Source organism: Nomascus leucogenys, chromosome 4 (genome assembly GCF_006542625.1).
Source record: "Nomascus leucogenys isolate Asia chromosome 4, Asia_NLE_v1, whole genome shotgun sequence".
NCBI lineage: Eukaryota > Metazoa > Chordata > Mammalia > Primates > Hylobatidae > Nomascus > Nomascus leucogenys.
Genome location: NC_044384.1, coordinates 74783680 through 74797830, shown reverse-complemented (window position 1 = coordinate 74797830; position 14151 = coordinate 74783680). Strand labels below are relative to the sequence as shown.

Genomic DNA, 14151 nt, shown 5'->3' with positions numbered 1-14151 from the left:
CTCAGGAAGTTTTTTGGGATAGACAAACACAGACAGGAACCTAGTTAAAAAAAGAAAAAATTCAAAAAAAAATTATTCCTCAAAGTCTCTAGATCTGACCGTTATGGACAAACTTAAATTATAGAGAACAATGGGACGAGTAGAGATACAAACCCAAACTTTCTTATTACTCACTGCTGAGGAAAACTGCAGAATTACTAAGTCTCAAACGTAGACAGCATGATTCCATTTACAGAAATCCTGCAGTGGAAGAGGACGTGTGCAGGGAGAATTTGAGTTGTCTCTAGAAGCCAGCTGTGAAGAACGTTCCACATAACTCACTCATATTACCACTTCCAGCTGATTCTAGATTTCTGGCATTGTTGAAGCTATAGACGGATAGAAACAAACCTGCTGAAAACACAAGTGAATATTGTAGTCCATAGCCAATTCTGGTATTTTCTCACACCTTACTTACTGCAAGGTTTAGTGACATTTCCCCATTTCATCATCAGAACTAGATTTCAACCGGATAATTCTTTTGGCAATTTAAATGTTTACTTGTAATAGGGTATGTAAACTATCCTCTAGAATTTAAGTAATTAAAAATGGAATACTTTAGAAACTGAAAGATAGCATTACTAGGCTTTCAATGTAAACTGCTAAGTTAATATTTTTCTAGAAAAAAAGATTTAACATAGTTTCCTAAGAATATGACATTTTCAAAAGATAGAATGCCATAAAAACAAAAAAAACTCTAGAGTATTTATTTTACAGTCACAGTTTTATGAATCTATTTAAATGACAGTGGACTAGGTACGCTCCTGAGCATATATATTTATGAGTATGTTTGCTAGGATTATTTTTAGATTCATAAGAAAAATCCACATTATGCTTCTAGAACATAACAGGCATTGGTTCCTTCACACTCTAACACACTTGAAATGATCTGCAATTTTAAACTCTCTAATGAAATATAGCTGAAAGCGATTGTACACATTTATTAATAAGTCATATAAAATATAACATCCCATAAATGAAGATTATAAATCAATTGGTTTATTGTACATGTAATATGGAACATGTTTTTCTTCTTATTTAGCAAAGAGAAAAGGAAAATATAGGTTATATATTAAAACCAACTATAAATTGTATATTCCAAAAAATTTCCATGTTTGCTAGCTTAACTTTCCCAATTATAATTCCTTCAACAAAATCATATGATATTTAAGACATTAGCCACATTTCAACATATCACATGAATTTTCAATGAATATCTCTTGTCAGTGGTTTCAGATACTCACATTGTGGTCCAGAAAAGCAATGCTTCTTTCACTAAATGTTAATGTAGCCACCTCAGGCATGTATATGTGATCCTAAAACACATGGATATGGATGGCTGATCCATGGATAGAAATAGTGCCTAGAAGCTACAGTTTCCACACAGGCTTCTCATTGTCTTAGTCATTAGTTACACACAGTTACACACAGGCTTCTAATTATCTTAGTCATTAGAGACGCTTGGCACCATCCAAAGCAGATGAACAAAATATGAAGATGCTGAAACAATGTAGAAAAGTAGTTAAATATTCTCACCTGCTGGAAAAATTCTTCATAGAAAAACAAAGACACTGTCTTTTCATAACTATGCAAAAATTGACCTAATTAGTGGAAATTAACCTGGACAAGCCCCTAATTTGTGATACAAGTAAAACAAAAATTTACCAACACTTAAATTTGTTATGTGAAACTTATCTCAATTATGGCAAAGCAACCATAAGTACTTTACTGCGATTGAGGATTTATGATAACATTAATCTGCTTAGGTATTACACTTTGTACCTAACAAGGACAATGCTGAAATTTAACCTCATGGAAATAACCAATGAGAGCTTTCTTACAGGCAGAACACAAACTCTTCAGTCTTTCAGTCATTCAAATATTCAAATAGCATACCCCTAAGTCCACATCTTTTCTAATCAAAATGTCCCTATATCTCCCCCACCTCATCCTAGTAAATTTAGAACTTCCACAAATATTTATAAGAAATGGAGGATATGACAAGAAAACATCACACCTAGAGGACTTGATACCAACTGAATACTCTACCTTGGGCAGAAATTTAACTCTTCAGATATCTCTTGGGTTATTCCATCAGGAAAATAATTACGTGTAGACACAATCTATGACTTTTACATCATCACTGTTTTAAATAAAAGAGACAGTAAGGTTATTATAGATTAGTTAATTCAAATATTTGGAATAAATTCACATGAAGTAATCTCTCTGAAAACTTTTATTAAAAAGTTTTAATAAAACATTTTTTTTTAGAAAATCCCTAGAGGAAAAAGACTTGTGTCTCATCAAGGAAGAGTAGCTAAATGCCAAGTAATGTGAAAAGCCTTTCATGTGCAAAGAAAAATTCTAAAGTAAATTGAATAATAAATTATCAGTGTCACATTATGAAATACTGAGGTAAGGCAAGTAATACTTCAGCCAGAATAAAGGGAGAAGCAGTCTCAAGTTCTCTTCCATAAGCATTTTCACAGCAAGGAGGGCCTTAACCTTCCTGTTAGAAAGCCCAACCCAAGGAGCCCTGAGCCTCAGAGGCACAGAGACTAAGAACAAAAGTTGACATTCTGATTCTTTGAAAGGTAGGTAATCATAGTTCTGCAGTTTTAGGTTAAGTACAGGCTTTTGTTCAAGGCCTGAATCAGTGTCAGATATAATTATAATAATCTGTAGTCCATTAATTCAATCCTTTAATTTTATTCTAGTATCAATTCAGTAACTGTTTCTACAATAAATAATTTTTTTTTTTTACAATAAGGGAGCAATGCTTAAGAGTTTCCACTGCTATTTTCATTGCTTGGCTTACCATTGGCTTCATTGAACACCTTCATCTCAGCATACGTTTAGTTAAATATCGAATCTTCTGGGTCATAAGAGCCTTAGAGAAAGAGTCCCATAAATACTTATCTGAACCAGCTAGGGTCTTTATCATGTAACATGCTCCACTAAAAGTTTGTCATTTTCAACTTAATGTAATAAATGGATTAAATTCATTCACACCAAATGTAATATGTGTCACTTCAAAAATTAGAAGAGCATGTCCATAATCACAGTGCTCTCTTATTGGTAAGTGGTAAAAGATGCACAAGCATATCTTTAATTATGAATAACTATCAGATATGATCAAAGATACTATGGATTAAATTATGACTCCAAGATGCAGAAATAATATAAAAATAAGCCATAATTCTCTATGCCCCTTTTAGCTGAATTCAAATAACTGCTAGTGCTTTCCACTTTTCCAAATGACACAAAAATGTTTGTTAGATCAGATGATGCCTACAACAGCCCAGAATCTGAATTAATTAGCTCCAATAATAAAAAATACATCAAAAATATCAACTAACACAGAAATTGCCAAAAATATCCCATAGTCAATCGTAATTCTCTGCAGTCCCTATCTATTACCAAATTATAATGTTAGATATAGATACAATGTATATTTCTTTATAAAAGGAGAAATGCATATGTATTAGTCCATTCTCACATTGCTGTAAGGAAATACTCGAGACTGGGTAATTTATAAAGAAAAGAAGTTTAATTGAATCACAGTGCTGCATGGCTGGAGGTGCCTCAGGTAACTTACATTCATGCCTCTTCACAGGGCAGCAAGGGAGAGAATGATTGCCAGCAGAGGAAAGGCCAGACAATTATAAAACCATCAGAACTCATGAGAACTCACTCAAGATCATCAGAGCAGCATGGGGAAACTGCCCCCCACGATTCAATCACCTCCCACCTGGTCCCTCCCAGGACACATGGGGATTATGGGGATTACAATTCAAAATGAGTTTTGGGCAGGGACATAGCCAAACCAATCAGCATGTTATGTAGTCCCAGCTATTTTTAAGACTGAGGTGGGAAAATCCCTGGAGCCCAAGAGTTTGAGTCCAGCTTGGTCAAAATAGCAAGACCCTGTCTCAAAAAAGAGAAAGAAAGCTAGAGAGCAGAACCTCACATTTGGAGTCTCTTTTCTCTAAAACTATGAAATAATTCTGAAAGCCATAAATGATGGCCTAAAAAGCTGGGGGAAAATTTCTGTAGATGCTTTACCCTAAGTGACAACATGTAAAAATTGAAGGTCTACCAGAGAAAAAAGTCCTTTGTAAACAACAAGGCTTTCATTTGAGACCACAAGGGGATTTACTCTTGGAGTAGGAATGCACAGACATAGGTTCAGTCCTCAAAGGAACTGAAGTCCAGCTTGCATCATCTAATTTCTTGATTGAATTAAGACTATCTGGGGTTATTTTACTTCTCCAATTCCAACCCTCAAGTAGAAACATAGGAAATTCCCTGTTAAAAAAAAATCCAAAAAAATTCTTGAATTGCCTCTTTTACATTCCATATGCAAAATTGGAAATCAAAAAAAGTAACAAAGTATAGAACACATGACTTGATTGAGGGGAAGTGCAACAAAAACAAACATAGACGATCCAAATAATGAAAAATAAGCTTTTTTAGATAAACTTAGTATGTACAAATATTAAAACACAAGAGAGATAATAAAATGAAGCAAATAAATTGAAAACTAAAATATACAATGACGAATCAAAAACTCAATGATTGAATTTAACAGCAAATTAGAGACGAAAAATTAGAGAATTAGTAAATTGCAAGAAATACTAGGAGAAAATATGCAGACCAAATCAGAGAACAAAAAAGGCAAATGAAAAAAATAGAATAAAAGAGATATAAAGGACTCAGTGTAAAACTCTGCCACACTTTCAATTACAATTTTAGAAAAAGAAGAGAAAAAGAATCAGGTAGGCAAAATATTTGAAGAACTATAGCTGAAAATTCTCTAAAACTACTGAAAATATTGTTACGAATTTATAAGGTATTAAAAGTTTCATGAAAATGAATTTTAAAAAATAATTTGTTTAAAAAGGATAAACAGAAAAGGGACAGCAGAATAAAAGCAAAATACAGACAAAAATTTTAAGAACATACTGAATTCAAGAAAATAATAACAAGACCAGGCGCAGTACCTCATGCCTGTAATTCTAGTATATTGGGAGGCCAAGGCAGGTGGGTCATTTGATGTCAGGAGTTTGAGACCCGCGTGGCCAACATGGAGAAATCCTGTCTCTAATAAAAATACAAAATTAAATGAGTGGGGTGGCTGGTGCCTGTAATCCCAGCTACTTGGGAGGTTGATGCACGAGAATTGCTTGAACCTGGAGGCAGAGGTTGCAGTGAGCCAAGATGGCACCACTGCATTCCAGCCTGGAGGACAGATTCCAGACCCTCTCTCAAAGAAAAAGAAGAAAAAAGAAAGAAAATAAAATAATATGACTAACAGACAATTTCTTAAAAGAAGCAGTGAAAACCCCGCACGTTCTCACTCATAGGTGGCAATTGAACAATGAGAACACATGGACACAGGGTGGGGAACATCACACACTGGGGCCTGCCAGAGGGTGGGGGAAGGGGGGAGGGATAGCATTAGGAGATATACCTAATGTAAATGACGAGTTAACGAGTGCAGCAAACCAACATGGCACCTGTACACATATGTAACAAACCTGCACGTTGTGCACATGTACCCTAGAACTTAAAGTAAAATAATAAAAATAAAAGAAAACTAGAAGACTAAGGAAATACACCTTCTCAGTGCTAACTGAATATTAATGTCAACATAGAATCCATTCAAAATCTCACAGAAGTCAATGTAAAATGCAGAGTTTTCATTTGAAAACATACGTAGAGATTCTAGAACCAGCCACAAACTATAGAATAAGAGCTCTAAAAAACTGATCTCAGAGAAGAAAAAAGCTTTGAAATAGAAAAAAAGAAAATGCAAGAAAAAAGGAAAACTAATTGAAACAAGAAATATAGGAATAAATAAAATGAATGTTAATCATATGTAACATTAATAAATACAAAACCAAGGGAATTAATTATATGTTGGATTTAAATCCAAATGCAATATATAATTGGTATTGCATAAAACACAATAATACTATATTATGAAATATTATTGCATTATATATACAAACACAAAGGGAAAAAGATACACATTTTTATTTATGTTAGATTTAAATCTAGTATATAATTAATTTTTTTAATGAGTAAATTTCTCCTATTTAAGAAATAGAGCACAATGTCAAGACTCTTATAAGAGAAACATCTTAAATAACATGATTAAAAGATAAAAATAAAATAATAGAATAAACTCATAAACTCTGATGAAAAGAACACTGTTTCTATGCTAATAGCAGACAACACTGGACTCCAAAGAAAGAAATATTGCCAGAAATAGATTTTTGTAATGGCAAAAGATTAGTAACATGAAGATAAAATTTTAAATTTTTATGTACCTAAAAGCACCACTTTTTAAGTTATTTTTTAATAATAGATTGGACTAAAAGAAGAAATAGGCAAATCGGCAATAATACAGGAAGGTTTTAGCAAAATTCTCTGTAAGTGCAAGAACATACAAACACAAAAATTTATAAAGATATTTAAGGTTTAAACAAAATCATTAATAAATTTGACCCATTGACATGAGTCCATCACATCCAACAGCTGCAAAATACACATTATTTTTAAGTGCATATGAAACATTTTCCAAAACCAATCATATGCTGGTTCATAAAGTAATTATCAATGGATTTCAAAAGATTATGATAATAAAATATGTAACTGAACATCAAGAAAATCAGCTAGAAAATAAAAACCTAAATTAGCCAGACATTTTCTGTATATCTCAAAATTAAACAATCCAGTTCCAAATTATCCATTAGTAAAAATAAATCACATAAATTAGAAAATACTTCAAACCTAATGATAATGAAAACACAACATAGCAAAGCTTGTAAGACTCAGCTAAAATATTACTTGTATTTGCTAGAAAATAATAAAGACTGAAAATCAGAGCATTAAATATCTATTTAAGAAATCATTTCATTTAGCATAATGTCCTCTAGTTATGTTCGTGTCAATATGACATAAAAACCTCACAGTGTACCCCACAAATACATAATATTACTGTTTGTCAATTAAAAACAAAATAAAACAAAGAGGTTATCAAGACCTCTAGGTTAATTCATGTTGTCAAAAATGACAGAATGTTCTTTTGAAGGGTTGAATAATATTCTATTATGAAATATTATTGCATTATATATACAAACACAAAGGGCAAATAATACAAATTTTTATTTATGTTGGATGTAGAAGTACTGGTGATGTAAGGTACAGCATGAGGTCTGTAGTTAATAATACCATATTTTATGTATGTATATGTGTGTGTGTGTGTAGATTAGATAAATGATGGGTATGTAGGTAGATGAAAGATAGATAATTTATATTAATTTATATATATATATATATATATATATATATATATATATGATGGACTACTACTCAGCCATAAAAAGGAATGAATTAACAGCATTTGAGTTGGCCTGGATGCGACTGGAGACTACTATTCTAAGTGAAGTAACTCAGGAATGGAAAACCAAACATTCTACGTTTTCACTGATATGTGAGAACTAAGCTATCAGGATGCAAAGGCATGAGAATAATACAATGGACTTTGAGGACTTGGGGCGAAGAGTGGGAGGAAGGCAAGGGATAAAACATAACCAATATGGTTGTGTGGATAGTGTACAAAAATCTCACAAAGAAACTACTCACATAACCAAATACCACCTGTACCACCTACAACCCAATAACTTATGAAAAAATAAAAAATAAAATTATCCAGAAATTTCTGCATATTTGAAAATTAAATAAATCACTTTTTAACAAGCTTTTGGTAAAAAAAATTACAATGGAAATTAGAAATTTTTTTGAACTTAATGTTTATAAAAATACAACCTACCAAAGCTCTTAAAAGTCAGCCAAAATCTTAGTTGTATTAATTAGAAAATAATAAAGACTGTAAAACTAACACACTAAATGTTCATTCAGGAACTCATTTCACGTAGCAAAATGTGCTCCAGGTTCATCAATATTACGGCAAGTGATCTCAAAACATCACATGGTAACCAATGCATACATAATATTATTATTCATTAATTAAAAGTGAAAGAAAATAATGAAGTTATTAAAGTCCTCCAGGTCCATAGACATTGCAAAAAATGGCAGGATCTTCCTCTTTTTTAAGGTTGAATAATGTTGGGTTATATACATATTTATTGCATAATACCGTATTACATATAGAACACAAATTTTGAGCTATGCAGAATGAATACATTCTAGTAATCTATGGTACAGAATGGACTATAATTAATAATATCATATTAGGCATATAGATACATATATATCATTCCACATTGGATATGTATTGTCTTTACCAATTCATCTTTGATGAGCTTTTGTTTTCATATTTTGACTACTATGAATAATACTCCACTATACATGGAAGTGCAGGCATTCAAGATATTAATTTCATTTCCTTTGTATATATTACAAGAAGTCATATTGCTAGATGATATTTATAATTCTATGAGCAACCTCCATAGAGTTTCCTATAATGGCCACAGCAATTTACATTTCCAACAATACTGCACAATAATTCTTTTTTCTACTGAGACATAAATGCCACATGATTCACTTATGTGTGCAATCCAATAAAAGTCAAACTCGTGAAAGACAGAGACTAGAATGGAGGTTGCCAGGGACTGGGCCAGAAGAAAATGAGGTGCTGGCCAAAGGGTACAAAGTTTCAGTTATGCAGTATGAATAAATTCTGAAGAGCTCAGGTACAGCGTGTTGATCATAATTAGTAATACATATTGGATACATGAAATTTGCTAAGAGAATATACCTTAAATTCTCTTATCACAAATAAAGGTAACTATGTGAGATAATGGATACCTTAACTAGCTACATAGTGGTAGTCACTTCACAATGTATACATTATATCAAACATCATGTTGTACACTTTAAGTACATAAAATATTTGTGAAGTATACCTCAGTAACACTAAAATCAACAAAACAAACTATGCTTGAAAGAAAACAACAAAAGACGTTACCGATCTGCTTGGTACGGCAAAAGCAGGTGAAACTGGACAAATGCTGCACAGTACTCTCCCTGGAAGGTGGTACTGAAGCAATGAAGTGAAGGAGAAGCATCCCGGTGAGCGGTATTTTGAGGATTATGTTAGGTTTTCCATTTCATGTGGAAAGAGAAATGGCCTGAGTTATGGGTCCACAAAGATTCAGAAACGTGGCTAACGGATTCGATAAGATATTGAGGAAATTGAAATTTAAAAATGGAAAAAAGATTACAAAGCAGCTGGAGTGGTATGGATATCCCAGACTGAGCACAAATGCAACGGTTAGTTTCCACTTATATGCCTGTCAAAGAAAATCTGCTGCAGAGGAGGCTTGCAGAAATCTGGTCAGCAACATGAACTATATTTTGGATGTCAGTCAGGCTTTTTTTTTTTTTTTTTCTAGTCACCTTTGTAGTCACTGTGGCAGAGACGAATACTTTACAAGGGCTCAAAGAATAAAATCTGCCTTTCACCATGGCTGCTCTAGCCACTGTCAGTGCTCAAGGTCCAAAATGCCGTCAGCAATGTCCATCATTGACTCCCTAATGTGGCACAAATAGCTAGGGAAACCAGCCAACATCCCTCTGCCAGCTTACTTCATTGCAAATCTCAATGTGGTGGAGACAGCACCTGGACATTATATTATATATTCTGGTTATATGATTGTCCCAGTACTTTAGTCTTATTTATTATTCATAGGAAAGGATCCATTGCCATGCTATCATAATCATTGTCATTTCTGACCAGGGGATATCTTTTCTAATGAATAAAGTACAGCAAATCACTCACCACCAGAGAATTCAGTGCTATCAGCAAATTTCCCATCACCTAGAAGCTGTTGTCTAGATAGAACATCGGAATGGCCTCCTCAAGGGTGAGTCATGGTGACACGTAAACATACCACCCTAAACACTTGGAATGCTTTCTTCTGTATGTTTGACACACAGTATGTGCTCAGTAATTTTAGTCAACATAAACCCTGTGCCACATATATCGATGGCAGATTATCTTAACACTGATAAACATTCCCTATGCAGCCTAATCAATGTCCTTCTCCATTTAAATATACACAAGATCCAATTCCACATGTTCCTATGATTATTGTCATTCTAATTATCTAGATTCGTAATTTTTTAAAAAAATAATTATTTTCTTCTACAAAAGGACCATATTTCCTGCTTGCGCTATAAGTTTACTGAATCTAAATATTAACGTGGATGCAAAGAGGGACTGCTCTGAGAAACGGCATGAGATCTTTACTGAGGTGGCTTTCTGCAAGGTCTAAAGACACTGAAGGGGCTGTCATTTGAATGCTGTCTACTAACAGCACACCCAACAGCTGGAAAAACAAATCCTTCTTTCCTAAATGAAGGGCAGGGCAGTGCCTCTTCATATAGATCATAATATAGCCCTTAATGTCACTTGAATTTATATATTCTTATGCATTATCAGAACAGCTCTTTTAGGATTCTCTTACTTGAGGGGAACTAGAAGAGAAAGGTTCAATGACAAACTATGTCTCTTGCCACTGCCGCTGATCTCAGAGATGCAACTGCTATTTACCAACTTCTTCCTTATCAATTTTTTCCTGTTTCACATTCCGCTAGCATCTCTGCAGATCTCATAACTTATTGAATGGGATAGTCCAGACTTTCATCCTCAAAATATCTCATCCCTGTTCATTATATCCATTCAGGAAAGGACTCCTGCACTTTCTCATTTATTATCACTCTTGGAAAAGGAAATGGTAAGATGTGCTCAAGTAAGTCAACTGGAAAAAAAAGTATTATTTTTTGCAAACATTGTGTTATAACATCTCCTTTGCACATCACAATCAGCTCAATTACCTCTGCCACAGTTGTGAGAAGAGCGCTCTCTAAATCAATACAGATAGCCACCCTTCTTGTGATAGGAGAGCCAGATTTAATCCAATATTGTGACTCATAGGACAAAATAAACAAAGTATCCTTTAAAAACATAATTGGTCCATTTTATCAACTCACCTTGAATATTTTCACAATATTGAAAAGTGCAATTATGCTAACCAATCAATATTGTTATATTTCAAAAAAGTTTGAATTCAGTGTTCTGTCATTTGAATCAAAAACATGCTAACTGAAACAGCTGCATTTTAAATGCATTTATGGAATGGTTTTAATTTACAAGTACTTTTATTTACTTATCTTTATATTTCAAACAGCACCGTATTATTTTGTTATAAAATTGTAATCTGTCTTATTCAGAATGATTCATTAGTCTTTCAAAATTTTAATTACAAATCTTATATCTTTGGGCTTCCAGATCAACTTTCAGGATTAAAGGAATATCCAGAATAGTTTGCTTTTGTGGACAGAAATGCAACATATGGTTTCCATTTTCCCCAAAGATATATTCTTAGAATAATGCCATAATTTGGTGAAATGAAACTTAGACATGAACATAACTGAAATAAATTAATTCATTACTATGATAATATTGTAGTAGTTTCTTTCTCAGAAGAAGCAATGTGGAAAAGTATGGAGACTACAGTAAATATTAGTATTCAAATGTGATTGATCAGTCTAGTCAGCAAACAGAGCATAGACTAATCATGCAAGATTCTGGGAACAGCATAGTTCGTGACCATCAGAGACATTTCACAAACCTTAGCAATTATACCACCAGATCTCCAACATACAGTGGTAAGAAATAAATGACAAGGGCTCTGGAAGTCTCATAATAGGCAGTTACTCATGCAATGCCGTTAGAACCAAGAACCTTAATGCATAGTCATTTTTAGGATTTTATATATATATATATAAACATGCAGACTGAAGACTCTAGCAGAAACCTACTCCTGCCACCCTGTGATGATTATTGGGATTTGGGATTCAATAATTCCTGATAGAGTGTCCAGAGGAAGCCCATTGGAAAGGCAACTACTCAGAAGTTATTGGGATTTCTGAGAGACACAACCTAATGTCATCAAGGGCAGAGTGTAACCAAATATCTTAATAAAATGGAAATAGTATGTATAGAAACATATTTTAGGAGGCCGCTCTGGGAAGCATATCATATTCATAAGCATAACTTTCAGAACAAAAGGAACATTTCACAGAGGTTTCCACTCCTGTTGCTCAGTGGTATGAATGCAATAATATATTTCCAGTTTCAAAGATATTTGTGAGTATGGTGCTTATATATTCTACAAAGTCTTCAAGTAAATCACACTGAAGAAAGCACCATTGCCTTTCCTTGTGAACGGAAGTACCTATTTTAATTGCCTAGACCTGTCTTTCTCCATTGTGTGCTGGGCATGTGGAAGAAATTCCCTGTCTCAATAGATCTGTAAATACAGAAAAACCATAATTTAAAAAGTGCACAATAGAAACTGTAACCATGGAACCCATCCACACTCAGTCTAGATATAGAATTTGAGATCTTGAACATTCAAACAGGTGCCATGATGAGATGACATCTCTTTGAGAAGGGAGATTCTAAATCCTGCTTTCCCAACCTAGTATACTTGAATTGTCCTTAGATGTCTAACAGTATCACAGCAAATATGTTGTCTACATATACCTCTACTAAAAGAAGAGGAACACCCGTATCCATTTTGTTTTTATTGAGATGGTGTCTCACTCTGTCACCCCGGCTAGAGTGCCGTGGCACGAGCTCGGCTCACTGCAACCTCCACCTCCTGGGTTCAAGTGACTCTACTCCCTAGCCTCGTGAGTAGCTGGGACTACAGGCACGTGCCACCATGCCCAGCTAATTTTTGTATTTTTTAGTAGAGATGGTGTTTCACCATATTGGAGAGGGTGGTCTCAAACTCCTGCCCTCATGATCCACCTGCTTCGGCCTCCCAAAGTACTAGGATTGCAGGTGTGAGCCACCACACCCAGCCACAACACCCTTATTCTTACTATAGTTAAGTTTTTACACCAGAGTTTTTTCACAGCAATTCTCATCTCTAAATTTCTCAGTGTGTATATTAATGGATTCAACGTGGGTGTGATAATTGTATAAAACACAGTCATGAATTTATCAATTGGAAAATTTGAATCAGGTCTAACATAGATGAAAATACAGGGATCAAAAAAGGGGACACAACAGTAATGTTGGAGCTGCAGGTAGACAGGGCTTTATGCCTCCCTTCCTGACTATAAGTTTTAAGGGAGTTTAGGATGACTCCATAGGAGATAAGTAGAAGGATGAAGATGACCGTACAGACTGCTCCACCACTGGCAATCACAGTGAGGCCTATAAAGTAAGTGTCAGTGCATGCCAGTTCCAATAACGGGTACATGTTGCAAAGTGGTCAATGACATTAGGGCCACAGAAAGGGAGACTGTACACAGCAACAATTTGAAACCCAGAATGCAAAAACCTCCAGTCATGGCCACCATGAACAGGAGGATGCAAACCTGCCAATTCATGTTGGTCAAATAGTGCAGTGGCTTACAGATGTCCACACAGTGATCACAGGCCATACCCACCAAAAGAAAGACATCAATACCACCAAATAGGTGGTTTATAAATAGCTGGCCCATGCAAGCTGGGAAGGAAACAGTCTTTTTATCACAGAGTAAGTCTATCATCAACATAGGGGAAAATGAATTGGAATACACAGCATCGATAAATGACAGGCAGGCAAAGAAGAAGGACATTGGGGAGCCCAAGGAGGGGGTGGCGATAATGGTCACCACAATGAGCAGGTTGCCCACCATAGTCACAATGTATGTGAGTAAAAACGTTACAAATAATGCTTTTTGCACATCAGGATCCTGAGTGAGGCCCAGGAGGGCAAATTCTGTAACATTGTTTCTCAGTCTCATTTACTCTTCTTTAAGGCTTATATCAGAGCTGAGAGCTCAGGAGGGCAGGACCTGTAATGAAATAGTGAACAGGAGCATGAATACATACATGATGTCACAGAACACAACTTCATCATTGTATCCTCAATAGTTATTTACACACATGATCAACATTGTGTAAGTCTCTATTGAGTTCCTCATCTCCTCAAAGATTTAATTTTAGCCTGCAGGTGACAGCTTCAGACTCTAAGTTTTAGTGAATATTCTGTATAGAAGAAGAGTTAAAGGCCGAAC

At 34.5% G+C, this 14151-nt stretch overlaps 1 pseudogene; it reads right to left on the bottom strand.

Moving 5' to 3' along the window:
* Positions 1-283: 283 nt before the first annotated feature.
* LOC100595272 lies at positions 284-13878 on the bottom strand (annotated as a pseudogene).
* Positions 13879-14151: the final 273 nt, after the last annotated feature.